The following is a 5,473-nucleotide window of genomic DNA, read 5'->3' as shown; positions in this document are numbered from 1 at the left end:
ATTTTAAGTTTGAAAATTGGAATTTGAAGAATGGAGATTGAGAGGCCTTAAAGGCATAAGATTGTGAAATTGTGAGGTTTGATTAGTGATTTTGGAAAATGAAAGTCAAAGTATGGTTAAAATTCATTAAAATTTGATTAAGAAAATAAAAGAGAATACAATGAGATTTTGATCCCATGGTTTATTAAGAAAATGATTTGAGTGAAGTTTGTTCAAGTTTTTTGGAAAATGATTTTTCTAAGTGTAAACCCTAGGCATTCATCTAAACATACAATCCTAAACATACATCTAAACATGCGTATCCTAGCCATACATCTAAAGTGAGGTGTGTGCATGTGTCGGTGCTTGTGTCGGTGTACATCATTAGAGTCCATAGTCCATATTACATCATTGGCCTAGATACATTCTATGGTCTTGCAAGAATTTAGACATAAAGGAAATTGCAAAATTTCTAAGTCTTAACATAGGAATTAAAGTGCAAGAGATGGAGCTAAGGTTGAATGATGGAATATGCTTATGGAATGTATGAGACATGAAACACAAGAAAATGGTTAGTAGCACATGATAATATAAAGGGAAATAAGGCAAGGAATACTATAGCAAAAGTATGGAAACTAACACAAAATAAAGCCAAACAAGTGCAAAATATGACTAAAAATTCACCCATGGGATACAAGCATCACACAGCTCATAACTCTCATAGTCTCATGCATTTTTTAAAGGTATATATTCAGTTCTTAAAATGAGAATTAAAGCCACATGATGAACCCTACATTTTCAAGTGAACTTAGACACATTTGCACTCTTTATTTATAGCCATGACTTGCAAAGCAAGCAACTAATCAAGATTCACACTCATACAGCAAAATTATATGCAAATAGTAGCTAAAATGTCACAAAACCATATGGTATGGGTCACCAACATATATCAAGAAATTGGAACTAGAATCAAGCAAATCTTCACAACTTTTTTAATACAAAACATCACAAAATGGCAAGAAAATCCTCACATTATTTTCTATCAATTTCTAATATGTAAAAATCATCACAAAAACACTACCAAAATATCAAGAAATGTATGTGAAATTTTTTAGAATTTTTAAAGGATTTTTGGACTTAAAATGTACAAGAAAATCACAAATTTGAACAAAAACTAGTAAACAAAAAAAACAAATGCTACACATATTTTTATCAAGGTTTAACACATAAAAGTATCACAAAATGGTCAAGAAAAATATTAAAAATCATATGGAAAATTTCATGGAATTTTTATGAGAATTTTAGGCAAGGCAGGGGATGCAATTAGCAACACAGCAGGTGCACATAGCAAAAAAACAACACAGACGAAGAAACCTAAGCCCAAATCCAAGCCTGTATGGGTCCTGGATCTCAAGGGAGACTGTGGAGCGTTGGATTGATCCAAACGGATCAAACCCTAAATCCTGTGGCTACGAAAGAGAGCCGAGTGAACCAGGATTGAACCAGACCGGTTCAGGGGCTTATAAAACCCCAAACCTACCGGTCCAGCTCATTTCCTACGTTCACTTCTCTCTCTTCTCTCGTCCTAGTGAGAGAAACTCTCACCTCTCTCTTCTCTTCTGGTCGTCTTCTCCGACGAACACAACGGAGGAGGTGCGGTGGTTCGCCGGTGGCGCCGCCGCACCTGAACTCTTTTCTGGAAAATCTTATGTCGTTGTGTTCGTCTTTGACTCCTCTCCATGATTTTGAAACTCGTTTTTTGAAACAAGGCTTGGATTCGAACAGATCTACACTTTGAATCTTACGTTCTAGGGTTTTCAAATCTTTTTCTAATCTCTTCGAAACTAAACCCTAACTTGACCTATTTTCGACGCTGATGATGATTATAAACCTGGATTCATGAAATAAATGGTGAATCTTGGAGAATTTACATTTTTAGGGTTTCAGCTTCAATTCTTTTTCAAAACTTTTCGAAGTTTTTGCTTCGATTCACCGTTTATTTATGTTTACAAGCCTTCGATGATGACTTAAAATGAAAAACGAGAAGGTTTCGTGAATTTACCTGGAGATTCGAGTGTTTCAGATGAGATTCTTTGGAAAACTTGAATCCTGAATGTGTTCTTGATGCTTCTGGTAAGTTTTGCGAAGAAACTGAAAATAAATCAGTTCTTGATCCTCTTCTTCTTCACTGATCGAACTCAAGCTTCGGTTTCTTCGTCTTCTCTCTCTCAACCTTCTTCTTGTGATCGCCCTAGGGTTTGAATTGCAAGAAGAAAGGAAACAGTTCGATGATGATGATTACGTAAGTAATCACTGAGAACTTTGCTAAATTCGAAAAGATTTTGTTGAATTGGTAGTGTTTTTGCTTCGATCTTTAGCTTTTGGCGTTGATTCTGTGCAATTTGTGACGAATTTGGTGCAGAATTGAATTGGTTAGGGTTTGTTAGATGATGAAGTTCTTCGTGAGCTTCATCATGTTCTTGATGAGAAATGGTGTTTGATTCTGTTAGAGGAGAGAGATTTGGTGGAAACGTGTTTGTTGAGTTGGCCAATTGTGATTGATCTGTGATGATTAGACCCTTTTATAGCTTGACATGTGTTCCTGGGATCCAATGGCATGGTGACATGTGTCCTGGACCCTAACTGATTCGGCCTTGGACCAATTTAGACTCAAGGGCCTCTTTGCAATTTCTGGAAAGTTTGGGACCAACCTGCAATTTTTAGAACAAGGACTGGAAAACAAATTTTAAAATGATAAAGGACTGGACTGCAATTGACCTAAAAGGACCAAACAAAAATTTGACCTAAAATTAAAAGGACCTAAAATAAAATGACACAAAGGGGTTAAAATGCAATTTTAGAATTTTTTAGGACTAAAATGAAATTAAAATAAAATTGAATTAAAATTGGTAAAATGGAAAATAACGTAAAGTGAAACGATTAAAATTGACAAAACGGACTAAAATGGACCAACTACTTAAATGAGGTACTTTAAAGTAACCTCTCTGTCAAAATTTCGTGTGAAAAGACCAAAATGCCCCTAGGGACTAAAACGACTCAAAATGACTCAGATGCAATTTTAAAAATGGATTTTTAACAGAGAATTAAAGCAAGAGTTTATTTAAACCAATCTGAAAGACTCAGAGACAATCTTTAGAGTTTAACCAGAGTTTTAACACATGAAAAGACTAAAATGCCCCTAGGGGCTAAACTGACTCAAAATGACTTTAACGCAATCTTTGAAATGGATTTGGACATAGAATTGGAGTGAAGACTTATTCAAACTATTTGAAAGGACTCACACAATTTTTTTAAAAGATTGAAAGAAATTTTAACATAGGAAATGACTAAAATGCCCATTTATGTGAATTTTGCAAGTAATATTGAAATAGGAAGTAGAGAAAGATGCAATTGATCAGAGACAAATCAAATGACTTGAAATGTAAGAAAAGAATGAAGTTAGTATTTTTAGGTCCAAAATTAGGGTATAACAGCTGCCCCTATTTAAGTTTCTTTGTCCGGAGAGTCAAGAGACGAAGTCTTTGAGTTGACAGGACGAAGATACTTAAATATTAACATTTGCACTATTTTTGGACATAAAAATACGCTCTCGGATTTTCAGAATCATGAATGTCATGCAATATTTTGATTATGAATGCAAGACAAACAACTGGAGTCTATGGAGTATGTCATGTCACTGGGGATTCAGGTGGACACTGACAGGGTAGACAAACCAGGGGATAGAAAATATGGTACAAGCTGTTCTTTGGATCGAACTAGCCACTTGACCAAGGGATACAAAACAAGAGATAGGTGCAAGCTGTTCTTGGGATCGAACTTGGCACTTGACCGGGAACATAGACATATAGGCAGATACAAGCTGTTCTTTGGATCGAACTTGACACTTGATTGAAGATACAAACAGATAGAAAGGTACAAACTGTTCTTTGGATCGAACTGGCTGTTTGGCTGGAGATATAGACAAAAGGGTAGATACAAACTGTTCTTTGGATCGAACTTGCCGCTGGATCATCACCACATCATGCGGGTAGGTGCAAACTGTTCTTTGGATCGAACTTGTCGTTTGACTGATAACAAAGCATAAGCTGGGTACAAACTGTTCTTTGGATCGAACTTGTCGTTTGTCCGGAAGTATAGATATATAAGCAGGTACAAGTTGTTCTTTGGAACGAACTGGCCACTTGACCGATAACAAGATATGTATTGGAAGTTTGATTTGGAAAGATACAAATTAAGAGTAAGTTGATATTGACTTGATTTGAAAATAGACATGACCATTATTGTTGGCCCAAGAGCAAACAGGGAGTGGATTAACATTGACACAGACATTGAATTGAAGGTTTGAGATTGAAAAAGAGATTGAAAATTGAGATTGATCGGAGACATAGACATAGACATTGAATTGAGAGTTGAAATTGAATTGAATTGGAGATTGGAATTGAATTGAGTTAAATTGACATTGAAATTGGATTGAAGGTTGAAATTGAATTGAATTTGACAGTTGAAATTGAATTGAATTTGACAATTGAAATTGAATTGAATTTGACAGTTGAAATTGGTTTGGAAGTTGAAATTGAATTGAATTTGACAGTTGAAATTGAAATGGAAGTTGAAATTGAATTGAATTTGACAGTTGAAATTGAAATGGAAGTTGAAATTGAATTGAATTTGACAGTTGAAATTGAAATTGTGATTGGATTGAAAATGGAGATTGAAATTGAGTTTGACAGTTGAAGTTTGGATTGAATTGAAATTGAGATTGGATTGAAATTTGGAATTGGATTGAATTTGACAGTGAAGATTGGAAATGCAACATGTATGTATGGTGTAACAAGATTATTGAAATGTATGAGCACATAAAATGCATGATTATGCATGTATGAATGCTTGAAATGCATGATTGGTTTGTAGTTTGACAAGGAAGTTTCACAGAGATAGACAAAACATTGGAAGATTGGGCACGTAGTGGCTCGTGCTGCAACATATTCACATAGAAATCCTCTTTGGAGAGACCGTCGTTGAGAGACGTATCAAAACCATGGCTGAGGGCAATATGAACTTGTAAAGGAGAGAACCTTGGAAGATTCTTTGATAGAGGTCGCCGTTGTTAGACGTGTCAGTGCTGGGTAAACATTGGATGTTCGCATCTGTGGTCAATGCTTTTCAATATTTCATTCTTTCATTCTTTCATTTTTCAATCCCATTTTTGCCTGAACCGCCCTTTCGGGTTGTCATTCAGCGGGGTGCTCATTTTTGCCTAAGCCGCCCTTTCGGGTTTTCAACTTAGCGAGCTTTTCTTTTCATCATTTTTCAAATTTCCATTCTGTTTTTCATTCTTGCCATTGACCACAGATCATCCTGGGGAGTAACCTGCTCGTAACATGTATTGAAATAGACATTGACACTCATTTATTCATGCATGTTTCCTTGAAATGTACCCTATTGCTCAGGTTTGCTTTCAAAATAGACAGGA

The sequence above is a fragment of the Medicago sativa genome, chromosome 7, assembly GCF_051527215.1.
Source record: "Medicago sativa cultivar Bolivia chromosome 7, Bolivia_mono, whole genome shotgun sequence".
NCBI lineage: Eukaryota > Viridiplantae > Streptophyta > Magnoliopsida > Fabales > Fabaceae > Medicago > Medicago sativa.
This window is presented reverse-complemented; position numbering follows the sequence as displayed.